The following is a 13,040-nucleotide window of genomic DNA, read 5'->3' as shown; positions in this document are numbered from 1 at the left end:
TTATCAACAAAGAAAATAGGCAATCTACAGAGTGGGAAAAAATAGTCACAAACTATTTATCTGGCAAAGGACTAATATCCAAAATTTACAAAAAGTCTCAAACAAACCAGCAAGTAAATAGCAATTAACCCCATTAAAAAGCGGGCAAATGACATGAACAGACATCTCTCAAAAGAAGATATACAAATTACCAACAAACATATAAAAATGCTCAATATCACTCATCATCAGTGAAATGTAAATTAAAACCACAAGGAAATACCACCTCACACCAATCAGAATGGCCATTAATAAAAAATCAAAAATAATAGATGGTGGTGACGATGCGGAACAAAGGGAACACTTATACACTGTTGATGAGAGTAAAAAGTGGTATGGAAAGTGGTATGGAGATTACTCAAAGAACTGAAAGTAGATCTATCATTTGATCCTCCAATCCCACTACTTGGTATCCACCCTAAGGAATAGAGTTCGTTTTTATATAACAAAGACACCTGCATGCGCATGTTCATTTCGGCACAATTCATAATTGCAAAGATGTGGAATAAACCTAAATGCCCATCAATGGATCAATGGATAATTTAAAATGTGGCACATATACACCATGGAATATGTAAATTAAGTAATATTCTATTTATTTAATTTTAATTTTTATATTAATATTTTTAAAAATAGCTTTTCATCAATATTTAGAGTTGTGTTTTTATTAGTTGCCCAAGGCCTCATCATGTACACTTAATCTTATCAGATTCATGTCTTATTCATATAAATTTATCACAATAAATGTTCTTACTTTAAATGAGATCCAATAGGAATATTACTCCTATATAGCTTTATTCCTCTTTCCCCCTTTTTTGTGGGAATAGAGTTAAGCATATTACATTTATGTTATAAACCCAACAAAACGTTTTTATATTATTACCTTGTATAATGCTACACATTTTACAGAAACTAAGTGAGAAAGTAGAACAACTATATATTTATGAAATTTGTTATATTAACCTTCTTATTTACCATTCTTGGTTCTTTTCATTTATTACTGTGAATTCAAGTTACCTTCTGCTGTTATTTATTCACTCCATGACAGTTTTGCTCCCACCCACTTATGCTGTGTTGTTAAAGCAACACATACTATGCTTCTATCCATAATAGTCCCAATAATACAATTGCATACTTTATTTTATTTTTAAATAAATCGAGAGAAATAAGAAAAACTACACCTTTATACTGTCTTTTATAATTTTATTACAGTTTTGGCAGTTTCTCGCTCTCTTTTTTCAATATAGGTTGAATTTCTCACTGGGGTGACTTGTTTCCAGTATGAAAAACTTCTCTTAATATTCATTGTAAGATTGTTAGCTACAAACAAGATCTTTCAGGTTATTTTTATTTTATCTTTACATATTTTATTTTGTTTTTAGTTTTGAATACTTTTGCTTGATATGAGATTCTTGCTTAATTATTAATTTTTCTTTTGACACTTTAAATATTGTCATTTTGTAGCCAAAAATGTTCACTTCTGCTTTGAGAAATGATTTTAAGCCTTTTTCTCTCTTAGTCTACATTTTAAAGTTTTTTCTTTCTTTTACTCTTGGCTTATCCTTGCACGATGATTCCATGATTGAATACATATCCATAAATCTAACTTTGTACTTGAGACATTCCAGAGGCTGGTCTTGTAATATGGCAGAATTTTCCACGGTTCACAATGGGAGTATATCAAGCAGACCTCCAGACGGATGATGATTTGAGAAACCATCAGAGAAAGTTTTCAGATGGGCAGCAATTCGAGATAACCATCGAAGTAAGATCAGCTCCCTGTGCAACTCCCAGATGTTCTTCATTACATCCTTTCCCTTCAAAATCCCCTCTCCTTAGCCTAAAATTTTGAAATGGTATTATGAGGCATAAAACTGCCATTTCCGCATCTGCCAGGTTTTGAAATAAAGTCACTTTCTTTGTACTACATCTTGTGCTGTTCATTTTTGCCTAACAAGCAAAGAGTAGTAAATTTTATGATATACAATTCCAATGCCTTCTGCCTTCTATTGGTTCTAATGATAATTTTGTTAATGTTATAGTAATTCCCTTGTGCATAACCAGTTCATTTCCTCTTGCTGCTTTAAGATTTCCTTTTTTGTTCTTAACATTCTAAATTATTTGATTAGGTATAAATCTTTTTGTACTTATCTTATGTGGATCTTGTTGAGCTTCCTGTATATGAAGATTATTGCTTTTCATCAAATTTGAGAAACTTTCAACCATTATTTCTTTGAATATTTTTTTTCCTTTCTCTTTTCTTTCTGATATTCTCCTTTCACATCTGTTGGTGTGCTTAATTGCATACCACATTCCTTTGAAGCTTTGTTCGTTTTTAAAAATATATTTTCTCTGTATTCTTTGGATTTAATAATGTTTATTAATCTATATTCAAGTTTATTAATTATGGGGGGCAGTTCAAGTCTACTATTGTGTTCCTCTAAAGAATGTTTCATTTTGGATATTATAATTTTCAACTAAAAAATTTCCATTTTGTTACTTTTACATAACTCCTATCGCTTTATTGTTATTCTCTATTTGAGATGACATTGTCACAATACATTTTTTACTTTTTTTTTTTTAATTGGAGTCTCATTCTGTCACCCAAGCTGGAGGGCAGTGGCATACTCGCAGTCACCCCAGCATCGACCTACTGAGCTCCGGAGATCCTTCCACCTCAGGCTTTCAAGTAGACAGAACTACGGGTATGTGCTACACGTCTGGCTAATTTTTTGATTTATAGTAGAGACAAGGTTTCACCAAGTTGCCTGGGCTGGTCTCAAACCCGTAGGCTCAGGCAATCCACTCACCTTGGCCTCCCAAAGTGCTGGGATTACAGGCTGAACCACCGAGCCCGGCCTTTCTTACTTCTTTAATCATGATTTCCTTTAGTGTTTTAAAAATATTTTGAGTGACTTGCTTAAATCTTTCTTTAAAGTTCAACATCTGGATCCTCTCATGGGCAGTTTTTGTTGACTGCTTTGTTTTTCTCTACATATGGGTCCATCTTTCTTTTTCTCTGCATTCTCCGAATCTTTGTTGATAATTGGATATTTTTGATAATACACTATAACAACTCTGAATACTGATTTTCTTTCTGAGTCTGTTGTTATCGTTTTCTTATTTATTTGGTTTGTGATGGCTAGACTATTTTAGTACTCCACTTCCTGCACAGCATAAAACCTTTCATTGCTCTGAGGTTGCAGCCATGGAATTGTACAGGAGCACTGTTGTATGAGAGTGTTTTTCCATGAATCCAACCATACTGCCCATCGAAACTGGACTGGATTAAAAAAAGTGGTACATACACACAATGGAATATTACGCAGCCATAAAGATGGACAAATATATGGACTTTGCCGCAACTTGGATGGATTTAGAGTTGATCATACTCAGTGATCTATCAAAGAAACAAAGAACAGAGTACCATATGTTTTCACTCATAAGCAGACCTTGAACAATTATAATAATATAAGAAAGGGATTGGCAGTAGTGGGAAACTGTCGGTAAGGGGGTAGGAGGATTGACAGTTGAGGGAAACTACTGAGAAGGAAGGGTACAACTCATCAACAAGGGTACCTACATAATCAATGTTTGTATACCTAACCTTGAATTGTACCCCACATCTTTATAATAAAAAAAATAATAAAAAAGAGAGTGTTTTTCACAGGGCTTTCTCTATCATCCTCATCTCTGTTAAACCATTATTTTTTCTGTTAGTAACACATTCAGATTTTAGGCTATACTAATGGCTGCAGTTTCTCTACTGTTTTAGATAATATCCACAGGGGCATAACTTGCTCCATGCTCTGAATCTCTTTACTTTGGGAACCTTATCAGCTGTCTTTTTGTGTTTTGTCCTGACCCCAGAAGGACTCTTTTTATCTTTCTTTTTCTCTGATTGTTTCTGGAAAACTAGGTATCTTTCAGTTTAGCTTGTTTTTACAATGGAGCTATCAATCTCCTTGAAATTCTTACCTCCAAAATAGTCAGTTCATTGTTTTTGAGAGGTCTGTTAGATTTTAAATTCTTTACACTCTGTTGTATATAAAATCAGTTCTTTTGAGAAGAGTTTGGAAGCTCTCTGTTATAAGGCCTGCTTCTTCACCTGAACTATATCTCTGAGCTGGTGTTTTTTAGCTGTGGCTAGGAACAGTAACCCCCATCCCTTGGAGTGGAATATTTGCATTGTGAGCAGACTGGTTGAAGGAAATAGCCTCCATTCTTTGTGACTTGTCCTTCCTGTAGTTGAACTTCAGCCAATAAGTGAGCTGAAGTGAAAATGACTGGGTTCCCACTATTCCTAGATTGTTGTAGTTGGAATAGAATCTTTGTCCTATGTATGAGAGATAGGTGAAGAAACGGTGTCCCTACTTCTCTGCTACACTCACTGGAGTTAAATCTCTCAACTTGAAGCTTGGGGAGAGTACAAAATGCTGGCAGCTTCTCCTGCAAAGATGCCAAAAATCATGACTGAGAGTTGGGAGAGGGTAAGCCCTATCTTTTTGGCCACTGCCCGTAGTAGAAGTTTTATCGCACTGAGCTGGGAATTAGGAGGAGGAAGGATTTGAGTCATGGTTCAAGTACTTTACAAATATAGTTCTTACTAAGATTAAGTAACATTTCTTGAATAAATGCTTCTTCATTGCTGTATGATTTTAAGACAATTTGCAGAGACTTTAAAACAGCAGTCACCAAACTTTTTGGAGTCAGGTACCAGTTTCACGGAAGACAATTTTTCCACGGATGGAGTTAGGGGGCAGTAAATGGTTTGAGGATCATTCAAGGGCATTGTATTTATTGTGCACTTTATTTCCATTATTATCATATTGTAACATAAAATGAAATATATAGCATTACGACCTCAACTCTATTTAGATCATCAAACATTAGATTCTCATAAGGAGCGTTCAACTTAGATTCCTCACATATGCAGTTCACAAAGAGTTTGCCCTTCTATGAGAATCTAATGCCACTGATTTGACAGAAGATGGAACTCAAGTGGTCTCATTCACCCACCACCCACCTCCAGCTGTGTGACTAAGTTCCTAACAGACCACAGACTTAAAACTGGTCAGGTGTCAGGGCCCCCTGCTTTAAAAGATTGTTTTTCTCAAAAATTAATTTTCACCAGTATTTTTGTTTTACTGGGTACAAGCTCATGCAACTCTTTATGCCACCATTCCAGAAATCAAAGCACCACTCTTCATTGTACAATTTCTCTCTTCAAGGCACTGTATTACCTTCTGGATCTAATGTTTATATATTTATTTGGTTTTATCTTCATAAGTTAATAGAAGAAGAAACATTCATAGCTAGTTATTATGTAGGACACATGTGGTAAGTGCAGAGCAGAGGTGTAAAAGTTTTCAAAGCTCAGAGTAAAATTTCTGTTGTATTTAGAGTAGCCTCTAACATTTCCCCAAGAAAGCAAGAGTTGACTCACAAAGAGTTGACAAAGGTGGAGAAAAATGCAAAAAGTAGGGAAGGTCAGTGTTCTGAAGGATAATGGAGAGAAGTACACTGTGTTTACAGTATAGGGTTCAAGTTTCAAACACCAGGAGAGAAATCTGCAAGTCAGGTCAAGGACATTTTATAGAGATTCTTCCTCCATATTTGGAGAGTTATTTATCAAAATTGGACCTAAGAAATATTTTTAAAAGTAAAAATGACCAAGTAGTACTCAATATCAAAATGATGTTTGGGAATCTGAAATAGGGTGAAACTAATGTAAGATTATACCATCTTAGTAGTTAACTATACAGCTCTTGGTAAAGCAGGATCTTTCTCACATGAAAATGAGTGCAAAAACAGATAAATAGAAGCGCTCAGTTGAAATTTTTTGTATACATCAGTGTGAAATTTTTTGAGCCTATGTACTATAAAGTATTCGACTGGCTTCAAAAGCAAACAGAAAACAAGAGTGACTCTAACTCAAGCTCTATCTATTTCAAGTTTACTGTCATAAGTTAATTAAGTCAAGTGGGCAGATAAATATAATTGAAGATTGAAGGTATTAAGTGCCATTTTAAAAAGTACAATAAAAATATTGCAAAAATGCAAAGGACAAAATGATTTATTCTGGACAAGAGAAAGTATCATGAAAAAGAGTGACATTTTAACCCAAGACTTGAATTTAGAAGAGCTTTTGTCATACTGAGTTAGGGAGAGTGAATTTCAGCTGTGGCAGAAGTAATAAGAGAAAAAATAAAGATTTCAAAAAGCTTGGGTAAGTTTGGAGAAGAACAGATAAGTCAGTTCAAAATTATTTCAGTTCCATGAGAGGTCCTTGCTTTGAGGGAATTTTTGCAGGTTGGACATTTAAGTTATTGAAACAATTTTTAATGAGTAAATAATTATTTTTTACTCTGATTATCAATTTATTCATATTTCAATTGGGTCAATTTGACCAAAGTAGAGGATGGAGGTCAAAGGAGTAGAGAGTCAAAGTCTACTAGCCTTACAGTTGAATTTAGTGCCATACACATACTGACCTTATAGTTTCTTTTGGAGTGACAGTCATGTTGTGATGGCAAAGCTGAGCTATACTTATGATACTGAAAGAAGAGGATACTGCCTTCTGCCCCTTGCTGTCTTTGACCATTTCTTGGATTTTGGTCCATCTAGGTCAACCCTGTGTGAGAGACTACCTGAGCCACTTGCTCTAGCCCAGTCAGTCTACAAACACAACCAGTTTGGGGTCAAGCATTGATTTTCTGATACTTTTAGTGTATTGCCCAAGAATTAGCAGAGGGATTTTCTCCTCTTGTTTCTACCAATATCTGTTCTCTTTAATACATGTATAATTAATAGTAGCATTTAATGTGGATAATAAAATACTTGGCATCAACGTTTATGTATTCCTGGCTACAAATCATACTTATGTTAGTGCATCGTTTGGAAGCTGGGTTAAAATAAATTTCTGAGCCTTAAATAACTCCAGTCTGTAACACATGCTATGGACTAAATTATCAAGAATAAGAGGAATGTGAACATAATCTTGTAAGTAAGCATAAGCTTTCTAGAATATCATTTTTGAAGAGTTTTCCATGGATTATTAGTAGATAGTTATGCTAAAAGTAACAATGATAATAGAAGTACTGAATTAAATAAAATTTAACAAATTTTTTTATTGAAGAACTTTTCAGTGCTTATAATAAGCTAGTGTATATCGAATCTTCCAAAGTGGACTATTGTATTCAATGTTGTCAAAAGACATTTGTCCATGGAAACTTATTTTCCCAAAATAATTTACAAGCTACATTCACAAAACAGACTTGAAGAAGCAGTGCTAGATGTCTGAAAGAAGATTACTAGGGCTTAGAATGAGAAGTTCCATCCCTCCCTGTTCGGTTCATTTCTTGAGTGCTGCATTTCCATTGGTAAAGTGAAATAATCACAACTATTAGTTACTTTGGAGGCAGTGCAGGCCAATCAGGTTTGCAAAGCACATAAAAGCACAATATTCAAAAGAAAAATATATTATCCACTATATCTTGTATGTTATCAATTATTTCTCTACTCTTTGTAATTTTATACATTTTAAAGTTTTCAGATAAAGGGCCAGATTTCTAGTGCTGCTTTTCATCTATATACTGAAATTTAAAAAACACACAATAGTAACTGTAGATTTCTACAATGGTCAGTAAAATCAGTTTTGTGTGTATCCCATAAAAAGAAAAAATACTTTAAGTGTCCTCAAAGTCTCTAGTCTCTGGTGATCTTTTATAAGTGATTGAATAGATATTTATAATCCTAGTGATTAAAGAAATATCCACAGAATGTTATTTTAACATTTAATGGCACACCCAAAATAAGAATTCAAGATGCTATTATAGGAATAAGACTTTGAAGCCCACACACATCAAGGTCTAAAAGTAGAAAGTAATCTATTTACAATTTAATATCTCATTTTGCTCAGTAGATACTGCCTGTGTGTAGAGGAAAAAATGATAGCTTAAATAATTTAAAGATAAAACTATAAGAGAACATAAACATTTATAAATATTATCAAATAGTGAATTTAAAATAACCAACAAACACATTTAGATGTTATAAAATACTTTTATTGGAAATTGTATTAGAATGACGTTTTTTGGAAGCAAACTAAATGTATTTTTAAGTTAAATAATAAGTTCACGGTGTTAAGAGAATGGAGAGCAATGTTAATAGACCATCCACCAAAGCAAATAGATTGTTTTCAGCATATGTTAATCAAAAACACCAATTTATGTACACCACAGGAAAACATAGAGAGTTTGATCATCTTGATACCATATATCCCCCTTATCACTCTGATTATCATTATATGGTGGTGAATCATATGAGAATGTTGATATTCAGTAATACACATATATTAGTAAACACAAATATAATTATATAAATATCATGTATTGTTCTCTACAATGAAGTACAGATTTGGATTAAACAATAAATGTGGTCTTAAAAAATAATGTACAACTTTAAATTGAAACTTTAAAAAATTAATAATTATAAAAACCTATATATAAAATCTGCTATAAGTCGAAGTAAACCTATTATACTTCTTTGATGCTAATAATTCCTTCTGAATTAATCACTGGGAATTTATAGTTAATATTTGTTCATAAAAAGCAAGTATATTTAAGTCTCTCTTTTTTATTTTTTATTTTGAAGATGTGGAGTACAATTCAGGATTAGGTATACAAATGTTCATTATGCAGGCACCCTAGATAGAGTCAAAAAATCTTTTTCTTTCCCATGTGTATAAGAATAATTTTAAGCCGGGCTCAGTGGCTCAGCCTGTAATCCTGTGTCTTTGGGAGGCTGAGGTCAGTGGATTGCCTGAGCCCGTGGGTTCGAGACCCGCCTGGGCAGCGAGACCTCATCTCTACAATAAATCAAAAAATCAGCCAGCCGTGGTAGTGCATGCCTGTAATTCCGGCTGCTTGGAAGGCTGAGGCGGAAGGATTGCCAGAGCCCAGCAGGTCGAGGCTGCGGTGGCCGGGAGCGGCCACTGCACTCCAGTCTGGGTGACAGAGTGAGACTCCAACTCAAAAAAAAAAAAGAATAATTTTAAAAGCCTAAAAATCACTTTAACTAGGCTTGCCATTTCTATTTGTAGGGTTAACACTTTCTCATAAAAATAAGTTAGTGACTTTAGTATCCAGGTTGGTACTTATTTTTTAAGCAAGCAGCTGTGATTGTTTACAGAGCAAATGTGGATTATAAGTAAGCACAGGAGAACATTTTGGAATAATTCCCACTCATGATACATGAAAATGATTTTTAAGCAACACTGATATTTCCCAAGAGATTTAGTTTTAATGCTTTAAAATAATCAAATGACTTCACTGCTGTAAAGCTGTTAAAAGTATAGAAGTTTTTTTCATCTCTCTCTTCCAGTTTTAATACATTTTAGCAAATGCTTCATTTGTCTGTTATCAACATCAACATTCATTTGTCTGTTACCAACATCAACAATGTTTGAACAACTGAATCTCAGGAAGGAGGTTGCAACCGGTGTCTCATACCGATTATAATTTTAATCCATTTCTTAGTTACTTTCTCAGCCATGTTTGCATTTTTTTTTTGTGCCTGTGGTCTATTTATATCACTTTAAGTTAAACAAATTAGAAAGCCAAAGATAAAGTGACTCTCACATGAGCTGTTAGACTTTAAATCATTTGACCCAGTTTTGCCAAATGTTGACATTCAGGATTTGAGCACTTCAACAAAAGCTGTTCAGCAGTTTTGCTAATCTGAGGACTATGAGAACCAATATAGTTCTAGAAAGTAATTTCCAAAACAGCTATGATCATCAGATGTTTTAAAAGGGTTTTTTAAAAAAATGTAATCATGAAAGAACCATTAGATCCTCTTGGTCATTGGGAAGAATCAGAGTATTGAATATATCAACCACAGTTACATTCAGTCACCTGACAGTTGTCAAAAGATAATTGGTAAATTTCAGCTTCAAAACCAGGTCATTTCATCATCAAATATTAGTAATGCTGAAGTTGAGAAGAGGCAGTTAAAATGATAAAAACAACTGAAATAGATCCCTGAGAAATAATGAGGAATACGCTAGGCACAAAGTTGAAAACGCCCAAGTAGGTCGTGCCAAGTAGCAATGACAAACGAAGTTCTAGGCTACACAAGGGCACATTAAGACAGACAGTTGGAAATCTAAAGTAATCCATGAGACGAGTTGGAGACGGAGCCATGACCCACATGGATAAACTCCCTCCAAATAAAAACACCGATTACCCCAACATGGATAAACTCCCTCTGAACAATTACCCCAAGTTATTTGTGGGATTCTCTGCACATGTGTGAAGAATGATTTGATAGAGAGAACAGAATCTAATAGTTGAAAAAATCAAACAAACACCAAAATGTACTGAGAAAGTGTTTCTCTGCATCATGCATTCTCCAGCCTCTCTGCTATTGGCCCACCCTGTCAGAGAATGAATGATCCATATGGTGAAGAGGACTTCTGCTACAAGAAATAGCACAATGAGCTTGGCTAAAGTGACTAAACTCAAGGGTAAGAAAACTGCCCAGGCTACATGGCGTTCCAACCCACTGAGATTTCCATTTCTATTATGTTAAACATCATATAACAATTACTTAGCCTCTTTATACTTCTCAAAGCAGTTCCTGGAAAACAGCTTGTACTAAAGTGGGTACTTTTCATTTTGTTCTACGTACCTTAGATTTCTGAGCTTAAACCACACCAGCTGAATTTGCCTATTTTGTTTATTAGGGGCCTAAATAATGCTAAGATAAATGGAATTGGGAAACATAGTAATAAAAATAATTGGGATAATAGTTTGATAAAAAGAAATGTGGTGTCTAAAAATACTTTAGAAAGACTACTATAGAGGTCAAAAGCCTGATTTGGACTCAGAGGGAACTGGGTTACAATCCTGGCTCTACCACTTCCTACTGAAGTGTACTTGGATAACATAACTTAGCTTTAAATTAATTATCTATGAATAATATTTCATGAGTTTGTTATAAAAACAAAAGGAGATGAAGAACATAAAACTAACTGTAATGCCTGACCCATCATCTCCACCCAGTGGCAGTTGTTACTGCCATTATTCTTTTATAAAATGGGAAAATCCAGAAAGTCCTGGAATATTTCTCAGTTTTTTAGTGGTCACAACATTTGTATTTGGTTTAGCACACACAGTTTCCCACTACTGCCAATTGCTTTCTTACAGCATTATAATTGCTCACAGTCCGTTTATGAGTGAGAACATATGGAACTCTGTTCTTTTTTTCTGTGATAAATCACTGAGTATGATCGATTTCAAATCCTTCCAAGTTGCTGCAAAATCCATATATTTTTCCTTCTTTGTGGCTGCATAATGTTCCATTGTATATATGTACCACATTTTTTTAATCTAGTCCAGCTTCAATGGGCAACAAGGTTGGTTCCGTGTTTTTGCTATTGTGAATAGAGCTGCAACAAACATATGTGTGCAGGTATCTTTTTTGCAGAATAATTTGAATTCCTCTGGGTATATTCCCAATAGGGGAATTGCTGGGTCATATGAAGGTCAATTTCTAGTTCTTTCAGAAATCGCCACACTGCCTTCCAAAGAGGTTGTACAAGTTTGCATTCCCACCAGCAGTGTAGAAGCTTTCCTTTTTCTCCACATCCTTGCAAGCATCTGTTGTTGTTTGTTGTACTAATGATGGCCATTCTTACAGGGGTTAGGTGGTATCTCAATGTGGTTTTGATTTGCATTTCTCTGATGATGAGTCAGGCTGGACACTTTTTCATGTGTCTGTTGGCTGCCCGTGTATCTTCTTTAAGAAGTGTCTATTCATGTCTTTTGCCCACTTTTTAAAGGGGCTGTTTGTTTTTTTCCTTTTGGCACGTTTGAGTTCCTTGTAGATCCTAGATGTTAGGCCTTTGTCAGCTAAACAGTTGACAAATATTTTTTCCCATTCTGTGGGCTGTCTCCTTGCTCTCTTGATGGTTTTCTTTTGTTTTGCAGAAGCTCGTTAATTTGATGAGGTCCCACTTATCCATTTTATTTCTTAAGATATTGGCCTTTAGGGTTCTGAATAGGAATTGGTTCCCAGTTTCAATTTCCATAAGGGTGTTTCCTGCGTTTTCTAAGATTTTTATAGTTTGAAGTTTTACATTTAGGTCTTGATCCATTTAGAGTTAATTCTTGTGTATAGTGATAGGTAGGAGTCCTGCTTCAATTTTCTGCATGTGATCAGCCAGTTTTCCCAGCACCATTTACTGAATAGATTCTCATCTCCCCAGTGGTTGTTGTAGGAGGCTTTGTCAAAGATGAGTTGGTTGAGGAATTGAGGCCTTGCTTCCAGAATCTCTATCCTGTTTTATTGGTGTATGTGTCTGTTCTTGTACCAATACCAGGCTGTTTTGATTATTGTAGCCTTATAGTAAAGTTGAAGTCTGGAAGTGTGATACCTCCTGCTTTGTGTCTTTTGCTAAGGATTGTTATGGCTGTTCGTGGCCGTTTATGTTTCCATATGAATTTCTGTATTGTCGTTTCCAGGTCTGAGAAGAATGAAGTTGGTAACTTAATGGGTATTGCATTGAATCTGTAGATTACCTTTGGGAGGATGGACATCTTAACAATGTTGATTCTTCTTATCCATGAGCATGGAATATTTTTCCATTTTTTGTGTCTTCTTGGATTTCTTTAAGCAGTGTTTTATAATTCTCCTTGTAAAGGTCTTTCACTTCTCTGGTTAGGAAGATGCTGAGGTACTTCATTTTGTTTGGTGGCTGTTGTGAATGGGATTGTGCTTTTAATTGGGGTCTCTGCCTGCTTGTGGTTGGTGTATAGGAATGCAACTGTCTTTTGCATATTTATTTTGTACACTGAGACTTTGCCAAAATCCTTTATCAGAGCAAACAGGTTTTTGAAAGATTCTCTTGGACTTTCGAGGTATAAGATCATATAATTAGCAAAGAGGGATAACTTGACTTCCTCTTTTCCTATTTGGATACCCTTGATTTCCTTCTC

Source organism: Carlito syrichta, unplaced genomic scaffold (assembly GCF_000164805.1).
Source record: "Carlito syrichta isolate Samal-C Ts95f unplaced genomic scaffold, Tarsius_syrichta-2.0.1 Scaffold256091, whole genome shotgun sequence".
NCBI classification, from domain to species: domain Eukaryota; kingdom Metazoa; phylum Chordata; class Mammalia; order Primates; family Tarsiidae; genus Carlito; species Carlito syrichta.
This window is presented reverse-complemented; position numbering follows the sequence as displayed.